This window comes from Phaseolus vulgaris, chromosome 4, assembly GCF_051622355.1.
Source record: "Phaseolus vulgaris cultivar YP4 chromosome 4, ASM5162235v1, whole genome shotgun sequence".
NCBI lineage: Eukaryota > Viridiplantae > Streptophyta > Magnoliopsida > Fabales > Fabaceae > Phaseolus > Phaseolus vulgaris.
Window position 1 is genome coordinate 36,661,342 of NC_143501.1, and position 16,563 is coordinate 36,677,904.

The window sequence follows — 16,563 nt, forward strand, 5'->3', positions numbered from 1 at the left end:
TGTTTTCAAAAGATTTTTGTAAAAATTGAAGTCATATTGAAAACTTAATAAAATCAACAGATTGATTTCTCCATTCAACCCATTATAAAAATCACAACAGTGATATATTAAAAAAAAAATAAACCAGTTTTTATGTTTATTTAACCGACTCAATTAAACACAGAAAATTGTAAAGTAAAAGATAAAACAGATATCATAATGAGAGAGGAAATTGTACAGCAGATTTATACTGGTATTCACTCTTACATCAAGAGCGTATTTTTCAGCAAAATCACTGAGAATTCACTAAACCAAGCACAAAGATTTACAAAAGAAACAATCTAAGAGTATTGAAACCTACAAGAAATACACACTCTTAATCACAATAGAAATTCATAAACCCTATCTGAATCTGCTACAAAAGAATACAAGAAAGAATAAATGTTTGAATAACTTGGATTTTTACAGATGAAGCACAGTAAAATTATGAATACAGAAAAACTTCTTTACAGCACAAGAATGATCCAAGAAGCAAACTCAATCTCCAAGAATGATTCTAAAACTTTCTGTTTTTCTCTCTTATGAAACTCTTAGTTTGAAATTCTTTATATAAGGTATAAAATTATTACAAAAAAAATGATCATTTAATGAAAATAATTGTATTAAAATAAATATGATTGGTTAATATAACATAATTTGTTAAAAAAAATTAGTTGATTTTTGAAATAGTTGAATGTTTTCTTTTAACAGAAGAAATCAACAAATTTTAAACCAGTTCTTTTATTGAAATAATTTATTGATTTCACTTAACAGAAAATAGAACCTAGAAAACAAAACATTTTTACAAAATTTAAGTATTTTCAATCTGATAGGATAAATCAATATGTTAAAATACTTACTATAGTCAGCAATCTTTAATATAAGTAATTTTAACCGATTAAAATTTCAATCACCTGATTGAAAAATACAACAAATTTAGAAAAAAAAAATCAAGGAGTTAGCTTGTGAAGTGACTTGGATCATAATATAATGCAAAGTTATACATCAAAATCTACCTAAATATATACACACACAACTTAAAACCATCATGACAAATTGGATTCATCAAAGCTTCTTGGTCAACAATCTTCCCTTATTTGATTAAGACAAATCTCTGTGTTGTATTGTAGATTTTGACAAAAGAAATCCTGCAAAAACATAAAGGAGACCAAGCAATCCAGAATATACAAGAATGTGCAAAACAGCAGGATAATCAACCCAAATTTGCAAAATAAATTTTTTTGCAAACAATAAACCATAAACCAAACAAAATTATGCAGAAACAGTATAAATATTACAACAAACAAAGCTAAATATTCTCCCCCTTTTGTCTTAAACAAACATACCTAAACATACATACAAAACTTCAAATTAACATGACACATTGGATTCATCAAAGCTTCTTGGTCAACACAACGATATTTATTTTCTATGTTCTCTTTTACTGTATTATCCATTTCACGAGTAAACATGAAGATTGGATCGTTTGATAAGTGTTTACACTATTTTCGTCTAACAACATTTTTTTTCTTATTGTATCGTCTAGTTCATCTTATTCATTTTCTCTTTTGTTTTTATTTTATCTTGTGCTACACATGAATGAGTTTTGTCATATCACAATACACCTTATAATGTTTGCTATCATCCAAACTTATAGACGCTCATATTATGAGATCATCTGATGAGTATTGTTTCATCTACTAACTCAACAATCTTCCCCTTTTCTTATGAAAAAAACTATAAATCAAATAAACAATCATACAACTATATCAGAGTATATATCAATATGCAAAAGCGGGATTAAATAATTTCTTATTTATTTCAAAGAAGGTTATTAAAATTTAGATCAATTTATTAAAAAAAAATAAACCCATTTACTGTCTCCCCCTTTTTGTCAACATTTAAAAGAGTTATTTGAAAGAAATCGTCACTGTTGTAGAGGTTGGGAAGGCTGTCCAGAACGATGGCGAGGAAGACTAGGCACAATCTCAGTGAGAATGTCATTCAAGGAATGGTTCATCTGTTGAGAAAAGGAGAGGACAAGGTCATCCATCCTTTCAGAGAACCTAGCTTAGGAGTTGTATCTAAATTAAATCCTCTTCCTTAAACCTACGACGATGCTCTTCTTCCATATTAATAAGAACTTGCATTGTAGTGCGCCTCTCAGTTAATAAGACTATACTAACCATCTCTTGGGTATTCCTACGAATTTTCTCTTCTAGAAGAAGATCATGGTTTGCCTCAGGAGGAGGAGGAATTTGGTCAGGGATTCCAGAGTGAAAAGATTTGAATGCCTGTTCAACACGTCTTTTTGGGCTTCTAGTTTGGCTTTCTTTTTCCGAAAGTCATCGTTAGTTAATCTGGCCTCTACTACCCATTCAACAAAAATGAAAGGGGCAATTGGATTGTTTGAGGATGAAAAGGGGGAATCCATGAGCTAAACATCTCTCTTAGACGATTTGACCTAGGTTTTGAGGAATATGTCAATGTAAGAATAATTAGATTTTGTTGTGTTTAAATAGGAGAAGTTTTTAAATTGGTAACAAGGAAATAAGAAGAACAGAATTGCAACTCATATTTAAATTTTCTAAAAAGAGATAATACTTTTCAGAGAATCTTGCTAAAACCGGATTATATATCCCTTAGATTGAAATCAAATATTTTTATTCAAAAAAATTAAATATGCACCTAGCAAGACTAGCGGGATTTACAAAACTATATTTTACATTTAAATTATGAGCTTTTGAAAAGTCATGTTTTTTATGCAAAAGATCTTTCTTCTGTAGGACTCGTGTTTAAAAAGGTTTCTTAATTTTGAAAAACTCTCTTCAACAAAGAGGCTTTGTGAAAATATATGGCACTTGTTTCTCCGTGGGAATATACTATACTCTTTCGAACATAATCGATGCTTTATTTCAGTATGTTTAGGTCTAGAATGCAATATAAAATTAACAAATTAAAAAATTTAATTACAATTATAAATAATAAAAAATATCAATTAAAAAATAATAAATTATTTATAATCTAATTATGAAATCTAATTAAAAATCATTAAACTAATTATAAATACTAAATAATATAAATATATTTACAATCTAACAGTTTATTAATTATATGGTGCGTTTCGAATTAGGGTAAAAAAAAATTCTAAAACGGTAGTTTCACCCACAATTGTCGTTTTACACTTATTTTAATTTAAAAAATTTCATCGCATTTTGATGGATAACCTTTGAGGATAAAAACAATGTGTATTGGATGTCGTAAATGAATTTTTTTCACTAGTGATATAATTTGCTTTTATATTCTCTTTTTATATATATATATATATATATATATATATATAAAAGTGTTGCAATTTAAGTTTAAGTGATGGTGTTTTATTTTCTACAAGTTACAACTATAGATATTTGGTGACTTAGTTTTTGCGTATTTGTGGGTGTTAACTCAATAAGAGTAAATTTGTAATAAAAAATAAAATTACAAATTACAAAAACTGACCCAAACAAGTAATTTTTTTTCTTTAAAATCAAACTGGATCAAACCAAACAAACATATATATTGTAACGATGGGATGCGCGGTAATCTTTCGATCAAGTATTAGTGTGTGGTAGGTCTTAATTACACTACAAGAAAAATTGGAATTACATACAGCCAAAATCCGTATATAGACTCGAAATCAAGTTCTTTGGTCATATTATGATTTTTATTATACTTATTATTATTAATATAATTTATACTTATTAATAATAATAATATAAATTATATTAATAATAAATAAATAAAATTATATTAATAGTAATATAAATTATATTAATAATAGTAATAATAGAAATTATATTAATAATAATAATATAAATTATATTAATAATAATAATAAAAATTATATTAATAATAGTAATAATATAAATTATATTAATAATAATAATATAGATTATATTAATAATAATAATATAGATTATATTAATAATAATAATATAGATTATATTAATAATAATAATATAGATTATATTAATAATAATAATATAGATTATATTAATAATAATAATATAGATTATATTAATAATAATAATATAGATTATATTAATAATAATAATATAGATTATATTAATAATAATAATATAGATTATATTAATAATAATAATAATATAAATTATATTCATATTATTAACATTATTAATATCATTAACATTATTAATATCATTAACATTATTAATATCATTAACTTTATTAATATTATTAACATTATTAATATTATTAATAATAAGAAATATAATAAAAATCATAATAATATTAAAGTATTTGTCTGGTGTAGTGGTTAAAGTGTCTTTGGTCACCGAAGGAACTTAGTTTTGAATACCTGTTACATACGAAATTTAATTCCCACTTCATGACGCCAAAATTACATATGGATATAATCCGTATGTATTACCTTTGGTATATAAGAAAAAATTCGTATGTAATATCTATTTACATACGAAATAGAATCTGTATAATGTTGACTTTACATACGGATTTTGATCCGTATGTAATAATCCGTATATAATTCGCGTTTTTTTTTGTAGTGTTAATTCGGGTCTTCCGGAAGGCGTCAGATGTTATTTTGTTTGTTTAATATCTTGGATGTGTAGATCTATGTGATTGTTTTATATTGGGATTTGATGAATATTGAATAATTGAGAAATTGATCATATCATTTGGTTTTCTCTTTTGATTTAATTGTGTATATTATAAAATTTTATTTTCACTAGCTTACCCTTGTTTTTCTTGTTGTGTTGTTAACTGTTATGACTATACAATAGATGATCATACTTTTGTTTTTATTTTTCTATCTAACACCTTTTTATTTTTATTTCCCTAAATAGCACCGTTTCAAAAGTAAAAATGAATTAATAAATTAAAAAAAATTGACCATTTTAATTTTGGATGCATTAAAAAAATAAATGTATTGGTTGTAAAAAAATATTTTTAATGTTTAAAATATTCAGAAATATAATTATTGAAGAAAGAAAAGAGTTTTTACAAAATAAAAAAAAAATAATAAATTAAAAATGTTTAGTTTATAATTTAATATTTTTGTAAGACTGAAGAAAATAAAAAAATTAAACCCTACAACAACATAAAATTTGAATCTATAAACATAAATTAGTATTTATTTTTGTTATTATTGATAATGTAATCATGTTAATTTCAAGTAAAAAATATAGGACATAATTATTAAAGAACCAAAGTCAATTAATATTAATTAGTAATGGACACACATATAATATTGAAGTGTCTATCATAAATGAAAAATCTTAAAAGGAAAAACTAAATATAGACAGTGATGTGACAATGCATGTTATTGTGTTGTACAACCTAATGAAAAAGTAATTATGGAGGAGTGATGTGGCGATGCACATCAATATTTTTTGTGTGACCTGAGGAGAAATAATTTTATTAGTTTTCTCACACATTTTGTACCATTACTAACATTGTAAATTGTTTTTAAATGTTTTCATGTTTATTAATTGTTAATTGTTGTTAATTATAGAAATGATGTAGTACATGTTGAACATAAAAAGGAAAATAAATGAGAAATGATCATTCATTTAATATTTTATTCAATGGTTCAATAAATAGTTTGTGCGAAATGAAACATAATTAATGACGAGAAGTGAATGTTGGGACAATACTCCTCCATAATTACTTTTTTCCTTAGGTTGTACAACACAATAACATTATCACATCATTGTCCATATTTAGTTTTTTTTTAGGATTTTGCATTTAGGGTAGACACTTCAATATTATTTGTGTGTCCATTACTAATTAATATTAATTGACATTGGTTTTTTTATAATTATGTTATGTATTTTTACTTGGAATTAACATGATTATATCATCAATCGTAACACCCTAGAAAATACATCTAATTATTACAATACAAATCCATGTTTATATACAACCTTAAAGTTCTTCAAAACATTCCTAGTATATGATTAAGACTTATAAAAATACAAATATTTACAATATAAGGTTCAAAACAACACTCTAAAGCCTTCCCAGCTCTTCTATACCTGTATGATCATCTGCTCGTGTACATAGTACAGTCATTGCAGTTCAAACACAACGAGAAAAACAAGGATAAGCTAGTGAAAATAAAGTTGTATAATATATACCATTCAATCAAAAGAGAAAACCAAATTACATAAATCAATTTCTCAATTATTCAATCTTCTTCAAATCCCAACACAAAATAATCACATAGATCTCACATGGATCTATACATCTAGTATATTCAACAAACAAAATAATAATTGATGTCTTCCGAAAGACCCGTATTAAGTAAGTCCTACTAGAGACTAACACTTGATCCAAAGATTACCAGCGAATCCAATATAAAGGATTAGGGTAAGTTCAATACAACCTAAGTCGTGCATTTCATATGTCATGGTGTGCATGGACTCTCACATCAACTTCTCACCACCTGATATCTTAATCTATGTGATTTTTTGTTCTATATGATTTTTTATAAAAGTTCATAAAATTAAGTTTTTTTTAAAATTATTTTATAAATTTGGTATGTTTTACAAAATATTAAAAAAATCCTTCAATATAAAAACGAAACTTCTTTTTTTAGTGTAAATGTACAAAATATAAAAAAAAAATATTCACCAATATAAAAAGGAAACTTTTTTTTTAAGACAATTTAAGACAAAAAAAACCGCAATTGCTTTATTTTATTTTAAATATGAAAATTTGAAAGCCTTTGTTAATTTGCATTTTTACAATGATTTAAAAGTGATATTAATAAACCTTAATGGTATATGAAGATATATGAGTTGGATCCTTTTTAGACATTTTCTATTTTATATATTCACCATTTGTTTCGCATACAAAATTATTAAACTGGAAAGGCATAATTTGAATTTTAACTATTTTGAAATTGGATTTGAATTATTTTAGTTTATAAGTGTTCTAATTCTTGTTCCAATCACGGTAGTTTATTTTTTGTGGTCATATAATACTTATGTGATGGCTGTACACAATTTTGCAAGTCCTCACCCAAATTTGACTCCAACTCCTATATAATATTTAACTAGTTAAAATGAGTAAAATTTATTTTATATTTGAATGGATTTGATAAAATAAAATCCATTAATCTATTTTAATTTATTGAAAATTTAATTCAAACTTCAATTCAATGATGATTGATTAAATAAATATGCAAATCAATCCATTTATTAACAATTTTTATATGATTTATAAAAACAATAGTTTTAAAAATTAAAAATGAGTTCTGCAAAAGAATATTAAGAAACTGTAAGAAATCAATCATCCATATAAAAGAAAATGGATTAATTTAATGGAATCTATTTTTTAGAATTTTATAATGAATAAATTATATGAATTTACTATGGATAAATTGATTGTGTCATAATATATATATTTATAAAAAAATTATTAAATAATAACTAATTTTAAATATAAAAAATTATTAATTACTAAATTAAATTAAATTAAGTATTATTTTATTAAAAAATTATTAATATCTAAAATAATTTTTATTATTAATAAAAGTTTATAAATTAATGTTTAAATTGATATTTAACATTAATATTATCCCAACTATTTTAAATTTTAAATTAGTTTTTATAATTTCAGGTTTCCATCTTCATTATTGTGATTTAGAAAGACGAATGACTTAATCAATGAGACTAATACAATAGACTTTATACACATCACACTGGACAAGATTTTTGTGGTGCATTTAATGAATTTGCACTTACATCTTGGAAAATATTTATTATCCAACAACTCAAGTTAATTGATTCCGTTTATAAACAAAAACTCACTTATTATTTAATAATATATATTATATACCAATTCAACATATTATCAAAATTAACCATAATTACCTTTTTTATATTTATCACCATCTACAAATGGTCAAAAATCTATATCCTCAAATATGCAGTATAATTTATTCTCAAGTAGATTTTCTTTTATTTATATTTATATTTTATTAATATAGATTTATTCTCTTAAGAAAATCCACAACTCAATTAAGAAAATTTAAAGTTTTATCTCATTAAGTATTTAGTTAGAGACTAATTGTAGGATTTGTGTAGTAGATAAATAACTCTAAAACTATAGATGATAATTTATTAGTTTTGGACAGTACAAGAAACAAAGAGAAAGAGAGAATGGGAAAAGTCATAAAAACAAGTATTACATTGACTAAAAAGCTGAAAAAACGTAAAACTAAAATTATTCTATGTCATTCGTATGCTTACACTGTATTTATAAAGTGCTGAAACAAAGAAAATTATGTACCTTAACAACCGCACAAAACTTCACCAACCTAACTCAACTAGTAAAACTACAAAAATATCCTTATAACCAAATTTACTAAAAACTACTTTGCTGCAAAATTAGTTTTACAATGAGCATATATGGATGTTCACATGCCAATTTAGGAGTGTATGGATGTTCACATGCCAATTTAGGAGTGTGGATGATTTAGCATTGAAGGTATGAACTAAACATGAAAAGTATGAGTCTATATGTCACCTTCTCATTGGAGAGTTTTATTTTGAAATTTCAAATTTAAAGTCAATTAAAATTAATTAGTAATGGACACACATATAATATTGAAGTGTCTATCCTAAATGAAAAATCTTAAAAGAAAAAACTAAATATGGACAGTGATGTGACAATGCATGTTATTGTGTTGTACAACCTAAGGAAAAAACAATTATGGAGGAGTGATGTGGCGATGCACATCATTATTTTCTGTGTGACCCGAGGAGAAATAATTGTATCAGTTTTCTCACACATTTTGTACCATTAGTAACATTGTGAATTGTTTTTAAATGTTTTCATGTTTATTAGTTGTTAATTATAGAAATGATGTAGTATATGTTGAACATAAAAAGGAAAATAAATGAGAGATGATCATTCATTTAATATTTTCTTCAATGGTACAATAAATAGTTTATGCGAAATAAAACATAATTAATGACGAGAAGTGAATGTTGGGACATCACTCCTCCATAATTGTTTTTTCCTTAGGTTGTACAACACAATAACATTGTCACATCACAATCCATATTTAGTTTTTTTTAGGTTTTTGCATTTAGGGGAGACACTTCAATATTATTTGTGTGTCCATTACTAATTAATACTAATTGACTTTGGTTTTTTTATAATTATGTCCTGTATTTTTTTTCTTGGAATTAGCATTATTAAATCATCAATTGTAACACCCCAGAAAATACATCTAATTATTACAATACAAATCCTGCATGTTTATATACAACCTTAATGTTTTTCAAAACATTCCTAGTATATGATTAAGACTTATAAAAATACAAATATTTACAATATAAGGTTCAAAACAACACTCTAAAGCCTTCACAACTCTCTTGTACCTGTATGATCATCTGCTCGTGTACATAGTACAATCATTGCAGTTCAAACACAACAAGAAGAACAAGGGTAAGCTAGTGAAAATAATGTTTTATAATATATACCATTCAATCAAAAGAGCAAACCAAATTACATAAATTATATTTCTCAATTATTCAATCTTCTTCAAATCCCAACATAAAACAATCGCATAGATCTCTCATGGATCTATACAACCAGTATATTCAACAAATAAAATAATAACTTACGTCTTTCGGAAGACCCGTATCAAATAACATCATGCAGAAGAAAATGAAACTTGGGACTACGTCCTCTCCACATTCAGATCTTCTAGCTTAAGGTACTATTGAAAGTTAAAGTTAGTTTCTCTTACATGTAATTCCTTATTCTGATGAAACTTTACCACAAATAGGGAACAACTCCAAAATATAGGAACCTAAATATTTATTTTTTTACAACTCATACATTTATTTTTTTAATGCATCCAAAATTAAAATTATCAATTATTTTTAATTTATTAATTTCTTTTTACTTTCAAAACGATGTTAGACAGGGAAATAAAAACAAAAGGATGCTATATAAGAAAATAAAAACAAAAGAATAATAAATGAAAAAATAAAAGTTAAAATAATACTATCTAAGAAAGAAAATAAAGTAAAACACATGCAAGAGGATAAAATAAACAATCTAAACATATATCATAAATGAATTTTGAATTCATAAATACAAAGTTTAAATTTTTTAATACACGAAGAATTTTTACCTGTGCGAAGTACAGTTTATTTTTTCTTATAAGATAAGTATTACTTTAACATAATCGAACATGGCAAAAAAAATTCAAAATCAAAGAAATAATATTAACTAATGTTATGAAGATTAATCAAATTATATGACTAATAACTTTACAGGAAATATGAAATTTAGATTTAAAGGCTAAAAGTAAGGAAAATGAACAAAATTGAGCTTGTCATATCTCTTTTAAGGGTAAAGTAACATTAAGTGTTAGTTTTTTTTACAGTAAAAAATTAATAAATTAAAATGGAACATTTAAGAGATCACTCACTTATACCAAAAAATCTTATCTAACTAATTGATTATGCAGCAAATCTGCATAGTGATTTAACATTCAGATTCTGTGTAAATAAATGTTGCACACATTATAAAACATGTTGGACAAGTTTTAACTTCCTCCTCTGCCCGTTTGGTACTTTTGCCTAGCAAAACAGTGGCTTTCTTCCACCTAAGCACTTGCACTTTAAGCTCCTCCATATTCTAAGCCAATTGCTTTGCCTTATTGCCGTTGACAGCTCTGTAGTTCCTATCTCTCTCTGCATTTTCCTTTTCTACAGTAACCAAATTCATCTTTATGTTGCAGTATGACTCCTTTAATCATCACCTTGCTTCTAACTTTCTACATCCATTCTCCTCTGTCTTCTTTCATCCTTAATCTACACTATCTTAGCTGCTTTGCCAAATTGATCTTCTGCTGCCCCTGTCAATTCTCTGCATACTGCAGAATCAGCTTTGCAGAAGTCAAATTCTCAACTTTCTTCTTCCTTTGCCTGCATCACAATCAACAGAAACCTTCCCCCTCCTAGGCTAAAAGGTATATCAGTTCTTTACATTTAACATTGTAAAATCTGTGTTTAATTACTGCAGAATCAGCATTGCAGAATTGCATAATCAAATTCTCTACATCTCATAAATCAGCTAGCTTACACCTTATCTTTCCTGCTATGCAACCAGTAGTATTTGGCTTTTGGCTACTCCACTGTCCTCTGAATTTTCCATCTCAGGTTGCTAATAGTTCCTAATTCTTTTCTCCTATCTCCTTGTTCCTTTTTTTTCTAGCTGTAGTGCTTCATTCCTTCCACCTGAATGAAATCAAGTGTTGTGTTTCGACTGTGCAATATCAATATTCTTTGCTTTTCAGTTCAATTAGTGTTGGCTTTGTAATTTTTTAATGCAATATCGATAATATCTCTATGCAATTCAAGATGAAGTTCTAACTAAATATCAACTGCATCATATTTTAGGAAAAGAAGAAAAGAGAAGATGAAGGTCAAAACTCTGAAGATGCTCCAAACAATAAAGATAAGGAAGCCAACAAACTACCCTCGGGCCTATGGAAGAAGCAGGCTAAGAGTCTCGTAGGGTGAACTCAATTTTTTAAAGTCTGTATTTAACTTTAACACTCAAATCAATTATCAAGAAATTTAACAATTCAAATAAATTATTTTACAAATGATAAAAAAGTTCAACTTGTGCTTTTATAAATTCTTCAACTTACAATCTAACTTTCACTTTCTTGTGATTCAAACCACGTTACTCTGATGAAAGGTAAAATTGAACTAAAGTACACATTAAATTAATTGATTAACATATGAACCGTTTTAATCACATACAAGATATCAAGGTAGATATCAAGGTAGAAACGAGTATACATATCAAGTGTTATTTTTACATAATCAAAGAACATGACTCAAAAATCAATAAGTAATTAGCATTATGAAGATTCATTAAATCATTGTATGACTAACAACTTGAGACAAAAGAGTAGCAGATCCAAAGGCTAAGCTATGAACAAAATACGTAGAAAAAGGAAAATGAAAAACATCACGATCACAATTGTCTCCCTCAAGTCCAAAGGTGTTCAACAACCCTTCTTCAGTTCTCTTTCTCCAAATCCAAGTGGCTCTTTGCTATGTTCTTTGATGTCCTTTACCCTCACAACACTTTCAATCTTCAATAACAAATTCATTTTCTCACATACACTACTTCACACCTCTTATCCAGATTTCCTCTGCCAAAAATGGAAATAATAAGAAGGTTATGATATTTTGATACCCTGCTTCATCCTACACCCAGAATAAATATTAATATTTGTAATAAAAAAATTTAAAAAAGAAAAAAACTTCCTTAATAAAAATAGAAGCAAAATACGAAATGTTTCAAAATTTAAAAAATTAATTTTTTTATAAATGATTAAAATATTAATATTATTGGGTTGTAGGGTAGAGAATGGGAGTCAAATAAACATTTTTGTAATAAGAATGATGAAAAAAAGCCTAAATCCAAAGAAAACACAAATATTAATAGCAAAAGGAGTATTTATAAAAATAATTATATCTATCACCATGGCATAAAGATTACAATGTTTAAACATAAAAATCGAGTTTGTAAAATATCAATAAAAGAATATTACCTATTATCTTGTCTGCCACCACTTGAAAACTTTCATTGCTACCATGATATAAAGAATGTATTCTAAATTACTTAAGATCTTGAAATATGCATGACGCCAAGATCGTATTATTAAGATTGAGCCAAACACTCTCGAAAAGCTCATAGCAAATCCAATTGTCATACTTGTGTAAAATTCCCGATTGAAAATCAAATTGTCTTTATCGTGAAAATTAGCAATTGGTTCTTGTCTCAACACTTTATCAATACACAATTTCTTTAATGGCGGTCCACACAAATCAACATTGCCTTCATATTTTGATGTATCGAAACTCTGTAATTGTGTACCAGTTGGAATTTTTCCGATTAAATAATTATGTGACAAATCTAATATTGTGAGTCGATCAATTTGAGCAAGACTCAAAGGAATTGAACCAGCAAGTTGGTTTCTTGACAAATCAAGAAATTCAAGTGAGGTTAACTTTCCAATATTTGAAGGAATTTTCTCCGTCAAATGATTTCTTGATAAATTCAATGAAATCAATCCAAAAAGATTCTCTATTTCTTTTGGAATTTCTCCCGATAATTGATTGCTTGAGAGATCAATGCTTTTTAAAAGTGATAATCCATTATTTTTGAACATTTGCTCTGATCCTTTCCACATCAAAAATGCATTCAAATTGTATGAAATGTTACCTCTGATATGGCTTGTGTTGGCCAAATACAAGTAACCTTGATAATCTCTCAAAGAAGTCACTTGAGTCATTGAGGAGAAATTTTTTATGCATTTAGGAATTTGTCCGGATAGGTTGTTTAGTGAGAGATCCAAGAGGTGAATGCTTTTTAGATAACAAATTTGCAAAGGTAAACTTCCATTGAAGTAATTATTTCCCAAGCTTAAAAATTGTAACTCTAGAAATTTGCTCCCAATCCAATCTGGAATAGATCCTGATAATCTATTTTCTGTCATATCCAACATCACTAACTTTGTGCAATTTCTCAAGGAAGAAGAGAATTCACCTGCTAAGTTATTGTTTCTCAATAACAATACTTGAAGTTCAAGGAGTGATCCCATGGAAGTAGGAATTTTTCCTGAAAATTTGTTTTGACTCATGTTTAAATAAGCCAATGATTTGAAATGGGTCCAACAATTTGGAATTTCTCCTAACAACTTATTATTTGAAAGGTCTAATTGATATAAAGTTCCAACTACACCACCAGAACATAAAAACAAAAAAGAATCTGTGAATTTATTGTTAGACAGATCAAGATACATTGAATCTCGTAAAAATGATGGAATAGGACCTTCAAATTGATTTGACCCAAGATTAAAGGATTCAAAATAAATCTCTAATGACAAATTTGGAATCATGCCTTGTAGATTGTTGTATGAAATGTTGATGTTGATCGAGTATCGCAATTCAAATTTGTCCCAAAACCATTTTGGAAGAGTGTCTGATATTCCATTATTTGAAATGTCAAGGAAACTTACTTTGTTTTGTGACTGTATCCATTTTGGAAATAATGGACCAACTTTGCAAGATCTCAATCCAATATAACCCAATTGAAATGATGGAGCCCAATTTCGACTGAATTTCAAGACTAATGAGTTATCTGATAAGTCCAATGATTCTAACTTTGACATATTAGAAAAATGAGAGTCCTTTATCACACCTTTCAAAGAGTTTGACATTAAAGATAGTTCTTCAAGTTGAGTAGGAAACCGAAGATCTTCAGAAATTGTTCCATTTAGCTTATTTCTATCAAGGTATAAATCCTTTTAATGATGGGAACATTGTGAGGGTGTTAGGCAAAGTGCCGCTAATTTGATTCAGGCTCAGATATAAACGTTGCAATGAGTATCGAACATACTGGGATAACTGATGGATTATTGTGGGAAGATGTTCACTCAAACTATTATTGGATAGGTCCAATATACGCAAAATAGTAGCATTGTGAAGTGACTTTGGAACTCCATCCTTTAATTGATTCCCTGATACATCTAGTATTTCCAACTTGGAAAACATTGAGAAATCAGGAAGTGCACCGTTGAATTTATTTTCACGAAGATATAGTTCTCGCAATGAATATCTACAACATCTGGACAAATGATTAAATACGACAGCCAAATCTTCACTCAACTTATTATAAGACAAATCCAATGACTCCAAATGACATGTGCTCTCAAATGACATTGGAACACTGTCTTCTAAAGAGTTAGATCCAATTGACAAATGTTCCAACTGAGATGGCCATCTGGTATCTTGAGGTATCTTCCCACTCAATTGATTGTTGGAAAGATACAATGATTTTAAAGATGAGAATATTGAAAGGTCAGGTACGGATCCCGTGATTTGATTGTATGACAACTGCAGCTCTTGAAGTGAGTATCTAACACAACCATTAGAAAAATTACGAAGAATTGACGGAAGGTCTTCGGTCATATTGTTGTCATACATGTATAAAGAACGTAGGGTGCATATATTCATGAATGAGTTCAAATCCTTACCCTTGAACATATTAAAGGAGAGTTGAAGGTGCTGAAGCGAATTCATGGCCAAGCCAAAACGATTTGATGTGGAACCCTTCAAGAGGTTACCACTAAGGTCAAGCTCAACAAGGTTGGAAGTAGTGTTTGACAGCCATTGGAATCATTGATTGTGTGAAGGAGTTAGAAGAAAGATCAAGGACAGAAAGGGAAGTAGAAAAATTGAAGTTGGAAGGCTGGAATGAATGGAGAAAATGATTGGAAAGGCCACACTCAATTAAACTCAGTTCTCTTAGTTTTGGGAGCTTGGCAATCATTCGAAAGTAGCTAGGTGAAGTGTTAAAATTAGTTATGTGTTCTAAGGAAAGATGAGTTAAAGAAATGAGATTTGAGAGCCACTGACCTCCTTCATTAATTTTTAGAGTAGCATAGCATCCTCTAAAATCTTTACATCGTCCAAGATAGAGCTCCTGCAACTGGGAGAGATTTCCTAGTTGGGAAGGAATGTTTCCTTGCAAAGAATTATATCTGAGATCAAGATGCTGCAACTGAGAGATATTACCAAGCTGAGATGGTACATCTCCTTCCAAAGAATTACTTCGAATATCAAGATACTGCAACTGAGAGAGATTCCCAAGTTCACGAGGGATTGAACCCTCCAGATATTATAAGCGACATTTAAGTATTTCAAATGAGAAAGAGAGCCAAACTGAATTGGAATTTCTCCGATAAAATAACATGAAGAGAGATCAAGGTATTTCAACTTTGTGAGAGAAGCAAGAAACTCAGGGATGTGACTGCCTTCAAAAGAATTAGAACTGAGGTTCAAATACTCTAATTGTCGCAACTCCATCAATGACTCGTGGATCTCTCCGCTGATATAACGTTCAGAGAGTTCTTGATATTCGAAATAATAGTGTCCAGGAAGGTGGAGGCCTAGAATATGGGCGGTGAGGTTGCTGCAGCGAATCCCCTCCCACTGGCAACAATTGGGAGTGGACCAAGAGGAGAGCATGCCGTAGGGATCAAGAATGGCAGCCTTGAATTGGAGGAGTGCTTCCCTCTCCTTTGGAAGGCATCTCATTTTGAGTTCTCCATGAACAACCTGCAACACCACACACACCACACACATCATCACTTTCAAATTCCTCATTATCACGAGAGAGAGAAAGTGAATATTAGAAATATACTGATAGGTGTTCTGTATTTAGCATTCCCAATACCCACATATATACACACCAACTCGTTGGCATTTTTAGTGTTATTTTACTCATTTTTCTGCTTTTAGAACTATGATTGATACGTAGATATGATTGATACGTAGATAAAGTAGTAAATAAAAGGCAACAAATATAAAGTAATGAATAGATATGATTGATACGTAGATATGATTGATACGTACATAAAGTAGTAAATAAAAGGCAACAAATATAAAGTAATGAAAGGCACACATTAGTGCACTACAT

The 16,563-nt window shown here is 28.0% G+C and overlaps 1 pseudogene; it reads right to left on the reverse strand.

Moving 5' to 3' along the window:
• Positions 1 to 12,634: 12,634 nt before the first annotated feature.
• Positions 12,635 to 16,275, reverse strand: LOC137836480 (receptor-like protein EIX2; annotated as a pseudogene).
• Between the last annotated feature and the right edge of the window lie 288 nt (positions 16,276 to 16,563).